The sequence below is a fragment of the Mesocricetus auratus genome, unplaced genomic scaffold (genome assembly GCF_017639785.1).
Source record: "Mesocricetus auratus isolate SY011 unplaced genomic scaffold, BCM_Maur_2.0 Super-Scaffold_100019, whole genome shotgun sequence".
NCBI classification, from domain to species: Eukaryota; Metazoa; Chordata; class Mammalia; order Rodentia; family Cricetidae; genus Mesocricetus; species Mesocricetus auratus.
Window position 1 is genome coordinate 7,764,359 of NW_024429200.1, and position 16,541 is coordinate 7,780,899.

Consider the following 16,541-nt stretch of genomic DNA (forward strand, 5'->3'; position numbering starts at 1 on the left):
GAGCTCACCATGTCTGCTTCCACTGGCGGCTACTGCCTCAGCGGCTCACCTGCTGCAGACACTGCTTTCATTTGGGGGTCAAGACTTTTCTGGACAAACAACACTGTTTGTAACTTTTATCCTTCCAGAGAGAGACAGACAATTCGTTAAAGGCGTGCATGATTCAGTGCTTGCAAATGACTTGACCTTTTCGTTGATGATAGTGCTGAGGGGAAAACAGAGTCTTCGTGCTCAAGGAGATTTTCCTCTTGCCTCAGGTGAGCTGCTGTGCCTCAGGGGAGTTTAGACGCCGAATGCCCATTGTCACTGCAAAACTTCCACCGGCTCAGTGCCCCCCCAACCTCGTTCTCATCCCATGAATTCGAATAATGAAATGTACACACAGTGGGAAGATGGGTTGAGAGAGTCTCGTTGTCGTTCTGTGATGGGAGACTAAGAGGAAGTAAGCAGAGAGCACATGCGTAGTCCGAAGGGGGCCCTGGAAATGCGATGTCATTTAACTGGTCCTAGGTTACTGTACAAATGGGAGTGGCGTATGGCAGGGGCACGAGCTGTGTGATCCAGGTGGCCCAAGCAGGGGGTGTAGGTACCTCCTCTCAGGTTTGGCCACATCCTGGCATACAGTTTCTAGGTGTGGGGGGGGGGCAGGCCAAGGAGAAACAAGACCAGGAACCAGAGGACCTCTGGCATCCTTAGCCTGCTGTAGGCCTCCTAGAGACATTTGGGCTTAACCCTTCCTGGCATCTCTGACTTTCTCTAAGGATAGAACTAAGACATGATTAGGGGCATTTCTAGCTGGTAACCAAGAAAAAACTGTTTCATTTGGGGGCTCCTACCCTAAAACTGCCTGACTAGTTTCTGTCTACTATTCTTGCCAGCAGCATTTGAAATAACAAACAGAGAAACCACACATTTGAGTAGCTTGAGTGACACAGGCCAACAGAGCACCTCCTCCCGTTTCATTTCATTTCCTGTAGAGCAGAACTGCTGTTTTCCATCTCGCTTCAAAAGGTTGGCTTCTCTCTGAGACAAATGATGTTATATTTTTGTTCAAGTTCAGCAGCTCACTGGACTCCTCTGCTGCGGCCTAACAGACACCTCCACGTCAATGTATGCAGGAGACCAACTTACAATCCCCCACGGTGCCCGCCTTTGTTAAAGCTGACCGTGCACATGTTCTCTGTCTCCAAGCTCAGAACACGGCATGCAGCCCAGCTGATCCTCTCCCTTGTACCTTGCTTGCAAACCTTTGCTGAGTCTGTCAACAGAAAAAGCACAGCTCTCTCTCACTGTAAAGGAAGTAAGAGGGGCCATTTGAGCGAGCTTGGCCCAGGAACAAACTTGGGGTATCGCAGATCCCATGTTCCAGCATGGAAGCAGTTTCATAGTTGTACAGAGTTAAGAAAGTCATAAACCAAAGGAAGTGTAAAACATATTGGTGAGTACATCAGAGGGTTGTTACAGCCAGACGGGGGAGGCCTGAGATTCCGTCCAATGGCATTTTTACCTTTTGGGTTAGGGAAGCCATTGGTCTGCTAAGTTAATAGATCCCAAAAGGTTTTTATTTATATTAGTTAAAGGCTGTTAGCTCCAGCTTAGAGATGGGCAAGGAATGGCTATTTATTCCTAGCTAAAGCTAGCCCCAGATAAGGTTGTTAGACTATGGACCAGTGACGTTCCAACTTCTCCACATCAACTTCAAGTTGGGAGGGGGGGATGAGCAGTGGAGGTCAACTCAGGAGAGGCGAAGAGTGAATACCATCAAAATACACTGAAGACATGTGTGAAATTCTCAAAAATAATTTGAAAATATATACGTAAAAATTTAGCAAATATATTGAGTGTAGCAGGATAAATAAAAGACCCAGAGAGAGAAATTGAAGCTTCCAATGAAGATCAGAAAAACAAAGCAGTCAAGTCACTACCTCTTACCCCCGACTCAGGCTGATCCTGTCTCCACGGCTCTCACCAAGCCTCAGCCTGCTACGTCTCCTCAGCGTGGCTGGAGAATTCGGAGACTGGCTCCTGAAAACCCCGCTCCTGTCTTTTATACCTCTCTAGTGCTGGGATTAAAGGTGTGAGAGCTCTGTTACTCTTTTAGATTGATTCAATCTCATGTAGCCCTGGGTGGCCTTGAACTAACAGGGAGATCGGTCTACCTCTTAATCCTGAGTCCTGGGATTAAAGGTGCGTGCCACCACTGCATAGTGTCTATAGCTAAGTAGTGTGGCTGGCTTTGCCAACTGGTCTCCGGTAACTCTATTAGATCATAAGCAATGTATCACCACAGTGAAGCTCGCATCACTTATATTTACGTGACGGGAATACCTCCACAAATGAATGGGGAAATGTATGTATGTCAGTGTCTGTGGACTGTTGTACAGAGCTATGACTTGGAGCCAAGAATAAGATCCGAGGGTAATAAACTTAGGTGTAGGGAAAACTGAGCAGAGCCTTCTAGACATCCAGATATGTTTGAGGTTCTTTTCCCCAGCGTTAGGTGGGACACCTGTCTCATTAAGGTCTTCAAAGGGAAGGCAGAGAGTGGCCTCCTTGTGTTTCATGGCCTGCCTCAGAACAGAGGGTGAGAGGCAAGTTAAGAGTGGCTCTCCTGCGTCTGCTTTTCCTCAGATACCAAGATGCCACAGTTGGGGGACGCCCGCTCTCATCCACGCTGCTATGCTGTCCACTGTAGACCTGAGACATTTGCTACTTTCTTGTTGCTATGTCAAAATACCAGACAAAGGCAACGTAAAGAAGGAAGGGCTGGTTTGGCTCAGTGTGAGGTTAAGATCCATTCGTGGCTGGGGAGGTGTGGCAGCGGGAGCAGGGAGCAGTCAGGAGAACAGAAGGTGGCAATGCTCTGTCTCCGTTTTATTCAGTCTCAGTCCAGCCCCTGGAAGACTGCAGCTTACAGTTAGGGTGGGTCTTGCCATCTCAATGAACCCAATCTAGAAAAATCCCCCAGGGGCTGCCCTTAGGTTTGTTTCCATGGTGATTGTCAGTCCCGTCAAGCTGACCTTCCTAAATGATGTTCTGAGTACCAAGGGGTTATCATTTCGGTATACAAATGTTAGCAGGTGCAGCCGAACCCACAGCACCACGCTCTTGGCCAAGCCCAAATGCTGCGCACTTGTGAAAGCATCCCTGGCCCTCTCCAAACCTCTCCACCCCCAGCTTGAACCTGATCTCTGTCACTCCCCACACACCTGTGACTTCATAACGCCTCCATGTTTCCTAACAGAAAACATTGAAATCAGCGCTTAGAAGCGGCTGCTTTTGCTGAAAAACCATGTGCAAGGGAACGGAGACAGGATCAAAGCCCAGCGTGACATCTCTGCCTGTATTTTATGTCTGTGCTTTGACTAAAGGTACACAGATAAAGTGTAGTCCTTAATCTTTCCTCTTAAGTCACCTTGAATCCCAGGAAAGCCTCCCAGAACAGACTGCCGCCCCCTCCAGCTGAGGAGAATTATCCGAGAGAGTAAGGCTGCATCCTCAGCAACTGGAGCACAAAGATGCACTGAGAGACAGCTGGATTGGCAACGTCCTGCACCGCCTTGCAGGTGAGGGTGGGGTTGGGACAATGTTGGGTCAGTGATGGGCAGGACATGCCTTGACCACGACTACTTGGTTATGCATTATGTGTAGCTCATACCTGTGTGTCAGCCGAAAGCTCATCTCAGTACCCAGAAGACATTGGGGTCATTAGGTTGCTTCATTTGGTTCTTTTCCCAGGGTGTGCATACTGGTTTTTGCCTTCATTCATCTCTTCAACTGTTACGTCGAGATGAGTAGCTAAGTTGGCATTATTTTAGTAGTGCGAGAGTCTGGGCTCTAATCCTAAAATCTCTAGGAACAATCTTGGCATGCCACCTGGTTCAGACATTTGTGATGTTTAAACTGTTCTCCGAAGGGAATGCTGACCTTGCCCAGGAGGTCTCTAATATTCACAGTCAGTGTCTGGTCTCTCTTGAAGGACAGAGGACAAGAAGCATCATTGCTTGAACAGGAATTCTCGTTGGCCCTAGAAACTGCTGCGTGTGCATGGCCATTCTCCGCCATGACACTTGTCCCAAGAGCTGGCACTACATTCTATAGACATCCTTTCGGACTCCTTGATGTCTGATTGCCAAAGGCAGCACCTCCCATTGCTCCCCGCAAAGGGCTGGGCTTGTTCAAGCCAACCCCATCTCTGTCAACACCTTCTCCATCTACAGCAGTTAATCTGATGTTTGAGATGCAGCTCCTGGTTTCTTTCATAGCCTGCTCTCAGCTACTCTGTGGCTGTGATTAGGAGATAGTGCTCCGTGTTGTAAGAACTAGGTCGGGTCACACCATTTAATAAAGCTATCATGGCCAACGTGAGCGCGACACACTAAAGGGAACAGGAGTGCACAGCTGTACTCTTTGTGGCACAAAACCAGGCAGTGTGCACTTGGTAGGGACCTTTTTGATGTCACAGGGTGAGGGATTAAGTCATAATTATGTAGATCTAAATTGCCTTCCAGCGAGCCCACTGGCGGTTCTTCATTAACATCACAGCAGGTCTAATTCTAGTGCAGACTGCTCATCCTTCAGCTGCCTGACACCCAGCCTGCGGAATCTGCTCAGAATTAAGCAGGGACCTGAGCTGCAGAGAACATCAGGTGCTGTTCTTCCATGTTTGCCTCAGTCGCGGGTTGATGAATGTGTGTGAACCCTCCTTCCTCTGTGGTGGCGGGTCCCACACATTTGATTCCAGTTCTCAAGGCACTGGAATTGGGGAATCCAGCAGTCACTGAGATGTTGGAGAAAACTCAACTGATGAGTTTTCTCAGTGGTGCCATGCCAGCTCAGATCTTTATTTTTATTGACTGAGATGGTCAATTGGTATCGCCACAAATCTACACCTCAAATAACTCTGCAAATGCCCATGACATCTAAGTGGATCTCCCGAGGGAGACTGAGGCAGGGTGTGTGGGGGTGGGGCGCTTATGGATCAAAAATGCTGGTCTGGCAGCTAGGGTGTTACTGTCCCATATAGGTGTGGAGCAGGATCCCCAGTTGATGGGTAAGAAGCCTTGCGATTTAGTTGACTCTTGTTTTGGGCCACTCAGATGTTAGTCTCAGTTGGGAGAGTCTATGAGTCAAAAGCAACTATTTTATCTTCCAGAGGAATGAGCCCAGGAGACTGCTTAACTCACAGCTTAACTTTAGGGCACTGCTGAACAATAGCGCGCCTTGCAGTTGTCCAAGAAGGAGGTCCCTGGTTTCCTCACATCCACCTTAGGATCACCGGCCCATGGCCATTTCGTATACCCATGTTAAGGAATCTTCAGCTGATTTTATACCGTGTTTAGCTTCTAACGAAAACACCAAGATGACCCAGTTGCGGGGTGGGGAATATAGTCTAGGTCAGCAGGTTGATAACGGAAGTTAGCTAGGTGGCTTATAAAGAATGCCACCCCAGGTCCTGCTGTGATCCATAGACTCTCACTCCTGGTGGCAAGGGGCTGCAGTGTCTTTTCCCCTTGGATTTCATGATACTAACTTCCCATTTGCTGCAACTCTCCTACCTTTCTGTTGTCTTTGATTGCCACTTACATTTATTTTAATTTATTAATTTTGAGACTGGTGTTACTGTGACAACGTTATTCCAGACTACGTTGCAGTCCTTCTGGAAAACAGATGGTGGAGGTGATATCAAACTGTGAGTAACTTTGAACTCAGAGGGCACCTCTAGAAAAGTTCCTCCAGGTACCAGAGAAGAAGACCACATTCATCATCTCCAGTCAGTTGTCATCTGTCTTCTGTTGAAATCTCCAGGTGACAGGTATCAAAGTGCTGTAAAATGGTAAGTATTCCATTGTGAGCCGCTCAGAGGGTGTGAAATTCTTCCTTGCATTAAAACACAATTAGCAGTGTGGTAATGTTTTCCTGTTTAATTCTGTCCTGTGATTGTCTGGAGGATTTTTTCCCCTCTTAGCTTGTATTAGTTATGATTTCTGCATAACAAATCAGTCTAAGCTCTAGCTACTTCAGGACCAACAAACAAGACTTCCGTGAGAAACACAGCTTCTGAGGGTCAGGAGTCGATTTTAGACAGAGGGGGTGTCTCTAACTGAGCAGTTCCCCTGTTGGCTTGGGCTGGAGGACCTGCTTACAAGGTGACCCACTCAACTGGCCGTGGGCAGGAGACTTCATTCCGTTATTTGTTGGTTCTTGGCAAGAGGCCAGAACCTTTTCATACGGCCTTCTCCATAAGGGTTACTTAAGGGTCTCATGCGTGGTGCCCAGTGTCTCTCCAAGGAGGGTGAACTAGGAGGTGGCAAGCAGGCCAACTCTGGTCCTGCTCTGTCATCTCTGTCACATTCCAGGAGAATGGAGCTGTAAGCAATGAAAGGGGAAGGAATTTAAACTCCATTTTAAATTCTGTCTTTTAAACAAGTTCTACCTTGGTATTGATATTCTCTATTTGATGAGATGTCAATCTTGGGCTTTCTTTTTTTTTCCTTCCTTTTTAAATTTAAATTAGAAACAAGCTTGCTTCACAGGTCAATCCCTCTCCCTTCCCTCCTCCCCATCCCTCCCCACCAGGCCGCCCAGTCCCCCACCCAATCTCCACTCCAATCCCCAGGGAGGGTGAGGCCCTCCATGGAGGATCTCCAGAGTCTGTGGTTTTATCCAGGACAGGGCCTAGGCCCTCCCCCCAAGAGTCCTGGCTGAGAGAGCATCCCTCATTGTGGGAGGAGCACTCATTTGTGCTTTCTTTTAATTCCGTAGACGTTTCCTTTATTCCTTGAACATATTTACATTAGTTGATTGTTAAGAGAAGCTTTTCCTTGCTAGCCGCTTTGGTTTATCACCCGCCAGTCGCCTGGGCTCTGCCGAGTTGTAGTCCCCAAATAACACACAGGAGGCTATATTAATTATGAAGCTGTTGGCCTTGCTTGTTTCTTACTGGCTAGCTCTGACTTAAGTAATTACCCCATAATTGTTAATCTAAGTATTTCTCTTACTGGAGACGTTCCGGGCTTCCTACCCCATGGCGGTTACATCTTGAATTCCTCATGTTTCTCCTACCCAGAGTCCTCCTGGACTCCTAGTCCCTCCTATGTAGATTCCCTATTGGCCAGACAGTACTTTATTGACAAATGCACAGGACTTCCCCAACAGTTGATTACATTGAAATTTTTCATCTTCTTACTATTATTGTGTGTAAGTATACAATATATGTATAACTGAGGGATTACACACATATCTTTTGGGAGTCCATTCTCTCCTTCCCCCGTGGAGTCCTAGGACTGAACTCAGGTCCTCAGGCTTGTACAGCAAGTGACCTTACCCACTGAGCCATCCCTCCAGCCCACTCTCCAAATTTTAAGAGCACATGTCATTTGATAGATTTTAGTGTACACGGATTGTACAATATTACCACGGTCTACCTCCAGAATGTTTCACTGTCCTAAAAAGAAATCCATGCCCAGCCATTGAAAAATTGGGTATGCCGCTGACTTTTGACGTTATTGCTGTTGCCAAGTAACCTTTCCATATGAATTCTGTAAGTTAGCTACCCTGATCCTGACTGAACCAAGAGAAGGGTGACTTCCTCAGATTGCTGAATCATCAAGTCTTGTGTCTTTTCCAAAGGCTTGCATATTGGCTTATACTTTGAAGGCCCCAGAACTTCATAACTTTTTGTGTGAGTTCCCTGTGCGCCAGAGGTGAGGCATTTACCGTGGAATCTCTCAGAGCACACCCAAGTCTGCATATGGGCATGGACTCCTAGATCACCTGCCACGTGCTGAAGCTTCTCAGAACGCCACGAGAACATCTCCCCGAGAACTTCTTTTTAAATGGTCTTGTTCCCAGCAGCTATTGCTGTATCAGACAGCTACAACGTGAAAACATTTCTATTGTTTCTGACCCCAAAAGTTGAATGAGGCCAAATAACATCTTATGAGATGGACTTTTCCAGGGAGGCATGACAGGGACAATTCTATGGAATGAACATTTTGAGGAGCTTTCAACACACGTTGCCTCTCCAGTGAGTATAAAGCAACTTATTTTCTCAGCAAAACAAGTAAAAATACACACTTTTTGTTCTCTCTCTCTCTCTCTCTCTCTCTCTCTCTCTCTCTCTCTCTCTAACACGGCAAGGTGGCGAGGTGTGTGTGTGTGTGTGTGTGTGTGTGTGTGTGTGTGTGTGAAGAACCTCAGCAGGGACCAGCGCCCTTCTGTGAGAGTGTGGCCTATTCATGGGCAAGGGCTCAGAGGCCGACACTTGTCCCTGCATCATAAAAAGATCCTTCTAGAAACCAGCTGGGTGTGCAAGCTCATCACACTCAAGTGGGAAACTCCCTTGTTTTCTCTGTGGACAGCAAATCTTGTAGGTATGACCGTCAAGTCAGTATCTAGAAGGGGGATTTCTGGGTCATGATGGGTAGTAGTCTACGCTTCATACATGCACACTACCAAGTCACATTCCAGAAAGGTGCTAGCAGTTCCAAGCTGCCCGCGTAGTCTACAGGGATGCTTGCTTCCTGCTCGCTCAGTGATGCAGGCTATCGTCCTCAAGTGCGGCAGTAATTGCGATTTTATGGATATTATCCCCCTGCATGACTCCCTCGGATTGCTCATCTTTATGTCAATTCTGCCTGGCAGTGTCTGAACAAAATTAACAACACCATAAATATTATTTGAAAGAGTAAAGTCCGTGGAGCCCGTCAAAATCTCTGCATCCCCAAGCCTCCCCCAGTCTCCCTGCATCTTCTACCAGCTGTTCTCCTGGTGCCTCCGACTTGTCCTCCGCCCACTCTCTCACCTCCCACACTGCACTGCGCATCTCCCTTCTGTGTGACACTCTGCCTAGAAATGTGACATGGTGATCTGAATGAGAAATGTCCTCCAGGGGCTCATGTATTTGAACACGGGGACTCCAGGTGGTGGTGCTGTTTGGTGGAGTTTATGGAACTCATAGGACATGGAGCCTTGTTGGGAGGAAACGCATCACTTTGATGTGGGCTTTGAGAGCTTACAGACTCACCCCACTTACAGTTGGCTCTCTCTGCTTTCTGTGTGTGGTGGGAGATGGGCTCTCTCTTGCTTCGGGCACCTGCTGCCGTGCTCTCCCTGACATTATGGACTTCTCCTCTGGCACAGTAAGCCCCTCCCTGTAAGTCCCTTCTGGTCATGGTATCTTGTCATTGTATCACAGCATCAGGGAAGCAAACTGACACATCTGGACATTTCTCTTTGCCCCTTTACTGCATCCTTCCACTCATCTTCTCCTACCAACCTGCATCCTGCCTATTAGATTCCCCTCCACCACACGTCATTCTCAACATAGCTATCGGCCACCACTGTGTGCCAGCGGTTGGTATAAGATCTGAGGATAGAGAAGAAAGAACGCCCCGCCTCACAGTTCAGTTACAGAGCACGTCAGATGGCAATAAAGCTGTGAGGACAATGTCAGAAGGCTAAGATACGGGGAGGACCTGTGTTTCCAATAGGTGGCCAAATAAGAACTCATTTAGAGGGTGAAATCCAAGTAGAGACCAAACAAAGATGGTGAAGGTCATGTTTTAGGCTATCTCCTAAATGTGTGCACTTGTCTTCCATGCCATGGTCTCAGTCTTAACCTCTCTAGTCTTCCCGATACCCACTTTCATTATGAGTTCTCCTTCCCAGGGTCATATTTCTAAGTCAAACATCTCATGCCCAGCTCCTGCTTACAATCACTTAGTGGTTTCCTAGAGTACAGAATTCAAATTCATTAAATATTGTTACCTACAAGCCCTTGTGTCTGTCTCCAACTTTCTGTCTTCCAAGTATCCAAGTGTCCCCAGATAGAACTTAACAGAAAAAACAAGAAAACAAACAAAACAAAACCCCTCAAACATTCTCAATCTTTTTTTCTCTCATTTCACAAAGAAAATAAGGGACCTTTGTTGATTATCTGTTGATTGTCTTTTTCAATTGAGTTTGAGATGTACCTTAGAGACCCTGGTTCCCTTTAAGAGAGCCATTCACAGAAAGGGCAGGCTTGTGACAGGATGAAGCTTTCTAATCAGGAAGCTAAGAGCTAATCATGCAGATGAGCGACGTGTGTATCTTAACGCAGTCAGGAATCGCTGCCATGTATTATTAATAAGCTGAGGACTGGTGTTGTGGCCTGGCTATTAATAGCACGAGTTAGATGGACGCCAAGGCTGGTCGTGATGAGTGCAAAGCGCTCAGTGCCTTTGGAAAGGAAACCTGTCTGCATGGCAGCAGGAGTGGCTCTCTCTCTCTCTCTCTCTCTCTCTCTCTCTCTCTCTCTCTCTCTCTCTCTCTCTCTCTCCCTCCCTCCCTCCCTCCCTCCCTCCCTCCCTCCCTCCCTCCCTTCCTTTCTGGAGTAATAGAGGTATTTGCACCCAAGTTACGTGAACACACAAAATAACCCAGGGATAGATATTGGGGTTCAAGCTGATGGTCAGATAAGCAAAGCAGCCAGCCTCTGGCTCTTACCTCTACCTCAGACTGAAAGGGTGATCCTGGCTCCATGAATACTCAGAGACAAATGTTCTCCCTATCTGGAAACTAAATCTCCAAATGAGACCTTCGCTTCTTCCTTTTATACCTCCCTAGAGCTGGGATTAGAGGCGTGGGATCCCAAGTGCTGAGATCACCTTTACGTGAGCTGTTTCTCTTTTAGACTGGATCAATTTTTGTGTAGCTCAGTGTGGCCTTGAACTAACAGAGCTCCATCTGCCTGTCTTCTGAGTCCTGGGAGTAAAGGTGTGTGCTACCACTACCTAGCTCTATGGCTAGCTAATATGGCTGCTGGGATTAATACTGCTAGTATGGCTAGCTAGTATGCTGCCTGGCTCTGTGGCTTGTGGCTCACTTTGAATTCTGAACCCTCAGGCAAGCTTTATTAAATCATAAATAATATATCACCACAAGTTCACAAGACCTTTTGATCAAACTTCTAGATTTGACTGTGTGTGTGTGAGCACGTGTGTGTGTGTGTGTGTGTGTGTGTGTGTGTGCACACGTGTGACTAGAGAGCACGTTGGAGGAACATCAGGTCACAGAGATGAAGTACAGCCTTGTTTGTGGAGGAACCTGTCCTCATCCTTGTGCTGTGAGACAAGCTGGGACTACACCCTAGATCCTACTTTGCAAATCTGAACAGTGGTTCCCAAGGGCACAGTGCAAACGAGCACCCATAACCAGGAAGGTAACGGTTAGTAGACGCCCCCTTTTGGGGACTAGAGGAACTACAGGGTGGGATGCTAATGAGGAGCAGGTTAGCCCAGGCTGGCCGCTACCTAAGAGAAGGCTAGACTCCAGTGTGTCCTCTACAACTCTCTCTCTACCGGAGTGGGCATGGACAGTTTCTCCAGAATTGACATCCAAAGGTTGGTAAGACAGATGAATTATAAGTGAGTATCAAGTGTGTTTAAGATATGCAGCTGCCAAGTAAGGTTTTGTGGGCTTTTTATTTTTTGAATGAAGTTGAAAATAAATTCACTGTTTGAAAGTGATGCACTTGCACCCCAGGACCCTGATCTCCCAGAACGGATGGAGCAGTCAAGTGACTGATACGACTAGGAGGTGGGTCTGATCCTGCTGACAGAATCTTTCTGTTTGCTTTGGAGTCACGTTCCAATAACATGATGGTCAGAGAGTGGGGACAGTCTGGAGACTTCCCAGGCTTACGACATGCTGAAAGGTGACCTGTATACTTGCTTGCTGACATGTTGTCTGCGGATTGCCCCTTTGTGGCTTACTACCTGCTGGCAAAGTTGTGGAGAGAGACATCTCTCCCTGCTCTCCTCATGGCAGAAGGTAACGACGCTTAGCCAGCTGAGGGTGTAGCAATGGTATGTACAGTCCTTCCTGGGGGCTTGGGCTATGGAGCAAATCAGATGCTCACGTCCCTTCCGAACTCTGAGTAGGGTCAGGGAAAGTGAGTGGCCATCTTGGGTGTCTGCTGGACAGGGCCTGTCTGCATCCAGAAACCACAGAAGTGAAGAATAGACCAGAACATACCGATGGTTAATACAAGTGTAATCCCGGACAACGTCTATCATGCCTGAGTAGATACTTGTCGGCTCTATAACAAATTAGCCAGCCACAGCCCTTCCAGCGTGGAAAGCTACCACATGGAGTTTTCTTATAGCTGGCCTCGTTAGCAGCCCTTTGGCTTATGTCTTCTCATTTAAAAGTGGTGGGTTTCGATCTTGTTTAAATTGCAGGCACATTTACTTCAATTGGGACATCAGAGAAGGAAGAACGTCACAGCTGTTGGGGAGGAAGGTAGAAAACCTGAAGATGGAGTTTTCTACCAGGACTTTCATGGTTGATGAATGAGATCCTGGTTCCTGGAGGATAACAATCTCAACTCTGAGGAATGGTATTGCATAGTGAAAAATGGAGGCACGCAATACAAAAACAGGGGCTGTTCCTGCCGGATTAGGACAAGAAGTAGAAATGTATGGCCTCATGTTTTAGGGCCTTCAGGCTCTGGCGCCAGTTACTTATTACAGATAGCAGGTTTTTAAAATTATATATTGGATTTTTATAGAAGATTTCTTATGAATAATTCAAAATACTGACCCTAGGCCTATGTGTGTGGGCTTACAAACTCTTAGCTGAGCTAAAAATAAAACAAGGAGACAGAGGAAGAAAGGAGCTGTGAACGGAGGAGACGCAGGGTCAGGGTTTGGAATGTTAATTGACTGGGCTGAGGCAGGCCTGGGTAGCTGATGATGAACATTGTTTCTAGGTCCATCTGAAGATCAGCACGGAACAAGCAATTCATATCCCCAGAAGACCTACCCTCACCGTTTTGGAGGACACTGCCCAATCTGTTGAGAGCTCTGGAAGAATGAAAACAGGCAATGAGGGTAAATTCTCTCTACGCTGAGCGGGTCACCTTCTCCGACCTTTGGGCAGTGGGCTCCTGGTTTTCTGTACTCAGGGATTACATCAGGACACGCGCCCTGGCCTGGGAGAAGCACCATCGAGTCCCTCAGTTCTTAGGTACTCACCTTCGAGCCAGTTCCTATAAGAAAATCCCAATCTCTTTCTCTCTTGCTCATTTTTATCCTTTTTTTTTTTCTTTTTTTAGCGCAGGTTTTTACTTTAGTGTAGGCTGACCTGGAACTTGCTCTGTAGCCCAGGCTGGACTTGAATCTGTGGTGCTCCTTCTATCTCAGCCTCCTGAGTGCTGGGATTACAAGCATGAGCCACTATGCCTAGTTTTTTTCAACTATTGTCTTTCTGCTTCCCACCAAGCGGAAGCAGGGCAAGATGACTTTTGCCAGATGCTAGCTCCTTGGTTTTGGATTTCTCAGCTGTCAAAAGCGTGAGAAACACATTCTTGCTTCCTACAAATTACATGGTTTCTGGGATTCTGTTATGGCAGCACAGAACCGACCAAGCCAGGGTCTTTCTCTGAGTTTTCACAGTGCGTTCTGCTGAGTCCCATGTACTGGCTCTTATGGTAAACTGTGGGGCTGTCAAAGCACATCCCTTCATCTCAAGTAACTCAACTGATGCCCCAAACCTACATCCTTTTCAACACCATGATCTAATCACAGACACCTCCATCAAGTTGTATATGGCTTGCAGTCACCTACAGCCACTGCTCCTATTGCTGGATTTTTCAAAGGAATAGCCTGATTCACAGAGTGACCTTCCTTTGGGATGCTGGCTACAGTATTCCTTAGTTAATCCGTGATGTTGTTCTTTCTTGCCGTCTAGTTTCTTTCTTTTAACCTAAACATAAGGCACATTCAGGGTCCCCAAATGCAGTGTTCCTGGGGTGTCAAGGCCAAGAGCTCTGGATGCGAGTTCTGGCTCAATCACTGAGTAGTTATCTCTACGTTCTTCTCTTGGACCTTGGCATTTGCTGCTCTGAGAAGTTGGATGGTTGGGACACAAGCTGTGTAAGTCTGTCCAGTGCTTATGCCCACAGCAGGGTAATGTACTGGGTAGCTTGGCCAGAAATGTTCCTCAAAGTCCTTTCTGTTAGAGGCTTGGTCTTCATCTCGGCGCTGTTGGAGGGCAGTGGAGCCTGCAGGGGTGGATCTTTATGCGGGAGATAGATAGGGCACTGGGGCTTTGCTCTTGGAGAATACACTGCCATCTGTGCTGTCCGTCTCAGTCTGTCTCTCTGTATGTGTCTCTGTGTGTGTCTTCCTGGCTGTCATGAAGTGAACAGGATCTCATAACAATGAGAAAAATGACAGACTACTAAGAAATGAAAGCCAATCTCTGGGGGAGATTCCCCTCCCTCCGTATTTATTTTATTTTTGAGATTATAATTTAATTACATTTCCCCCTCCCTTCAAGCCCTCCGATAAACTCCTTTCCACCCTCCTTGAAATTTATGGCCTCTCTTTTCGCTAATTGTTATTGCATTAATCTGTTCAGTTCATATAAAGCTACCTCTATGTATGTTTTCAGGGCTGACCACTTAGTATTGGGCAGCCATTGGTGTGCTCTTCCCTGGGGAAGGCTACCTCCCTAGGGAACATCTTTTTCTGAAAATACCTCTTGCCTTCAGAGACTGAACTTTTGCCAGACCTTGCAACCCACCAAGTTAATAATATCTCTTGAGATCATTTCAATCTATGTACTCAGTCTGCTGTCCTACTCTGTGCTCAGCCTGTTTAATTTAACCTGCTTTAAGAAAGCAATGCAGTCCAGCTCTTACAACCCAAGCTGCATGCATAGCTGTTTTGGAATATTATTTTAACTGGGAAAAGATTATATTTGTTTATGCTGGGGAATATTACTTTAGCTGAATAGAGGTGTGTTACATTTGTTTAAGGATGTAAGGATGTGTGTTTAATTATGTAAAGATGTGTTGCATCTGATTCACCTTTAAAGTACCTTATTGGTCTAATAAAGAGCTGAACAGTCAATGGCTGGGCAGGAGAAAGGATAGGCATGATTGGCAGGCAGCATAAACACGAGGAGAATCTGGGCTCGAAAGAGGAAGGGAAGAAGAGAGGAGAGAATGAGGGGGACACCTCGGCCAGCCAGCCAGCTACCAGTAAGCAGACTGGAGAAGAAGCGCAAGTCAGATATACAGAAAGAAGGTAAAAAGCCCTGAGGCAAAAGACAGACAGACAGAAACAGGTTACTTTAAATTCAGAGTTAGCCAGAGGATTCATAACCAATACGAACTCTCCAGGTCATAACTTGGGAACTGGTTGGTGGCCCAAAGAGAGAAATCCTGGTACACACAGTTTTAATCTTAATCTGAAATCGTGTATTCTGTCACACCCCTTAGTACAGTGTGTGTGTGTGTGTGTGTGTGTGTGTGTGTGTGTGTGTGTGTTGTGGTAGTGTCCCATGTCCTCAGTGGAGTGGGGATGATAGGGTCTCTCACAGGGTTATTGTGGAGATTCAGTGAAAAACAGTGTGGTAAAGCATTTAACACATATCAGACACATTACATGTTCAAGTTGTGTCTCCCATAATGCACTAGCAATCAACCACAAACTGAAAACAACAGAAACCAGGTAGTAATGGTTTCCTGCTGTCTCATGGCAAGTAAATCCTATGGAAAAAAAAAACAAGAAAAACTTGCTTTTTCTGTGTGGAGTCGGGTTCCTCCTGGAACATCTATGCAGTCAGCAGGTGTCTGAGGCCACCCTTCTACAAGGGATCATGGGTAATGAGAACTCCACTCACCTACAAGTGCCCAGCCTCGTGGTTTTTTTTCCAGCTGTTTACACACATACAAGCTGTATATACATTTACACATTCGAATGTGGCTTTTACAGGTCATTGAATCCTTGGGATCCCAGGGACTCCTGCTCCAGGTGTGTGAACGCCCAGGCAGTATTTTCCATCACAGAATGTCTTTGGCTGGGTTCGCCCTCAGGTCACACGCATTTCTTCCCCTCACACCTCATTCTGCTCACAGACGTCCTTTCTGCTGTTTGCATCTTGGTTCAATTTCAGAGAGATTTCCAGCTTAGCTCCAGTGACTCTCGCATCTCATTAGACTTTGGTAATTAGCTTCATCCCATTACCCCGGCCCGGCTGGAATCCGATTCCTTGTTTCCAGGTGTAAAGCCACACGGTGTACACACCTCTTCAAAATTCCAGGCAGGCCTTCTGCACAGTCAAGGCAGGACAACTCCTTCCAGCACCATGCAGTTCATTACCAGGCTCATGTCAGGAAAAGAACTCCACATCTGGTCACACGCTTATTAATTATGCGCTTCTTATAACAACTGTGTCTAATTAGGACAGAGTTGAGACCTCTGCGGAGCCTAGCTATTCTTTATGCTTTTCCATTCTTGGTACCTCATTACCCTCCCTCCAAATTATGCCCAATTTGTTTTACATCCGTGCCACATTAAGACGATTGCTCTCAGGTGTGCATCACAACGTACACTCCGCTTTTCAACTCAAGCTTTCTTGACCAGAACATCTCCTGGTTCCCGTAACCTGTGGAAGGCTGGCCATTATTCGGTCTCTGCTCACATTTGCCCCGGATGGAATGAATCCAGCTCAGTCTTGCTGAACCCTGGGGCTGGACTCTGGCC

At 46.8% G+C, this 16,541-nt stretch overlaps 1 long non-coding RNA gene across 1 annotated transcript in view; it reads left to right on the plus strand.

Moving 5' to 3' along the window:
* The first annotated feature begins 7,125 nt into the window (after nucleotides 1–7,125).
* LOC121132982 overlaps nucleotides 7,126–16,541 on the plus strand; it is a 31,450-nt gene continuing 22,034 nt past the window's right edge. Inside the window, exons 1-3 of the long non-coding RNA XR_005869696.1 lie at nucleotides 7,126–8,029; nucleotides 12,228–12,385; nucleotides 12,758–12,878. This is a non-coding gene — a long non-coding RNA (uncharacterized LOC121132982). The remainder of the gene's footprint in view (nucleotides 8,030–12,227; nucleotides 12,386–12,757; nucleotides 12,879–16,541) is intronic.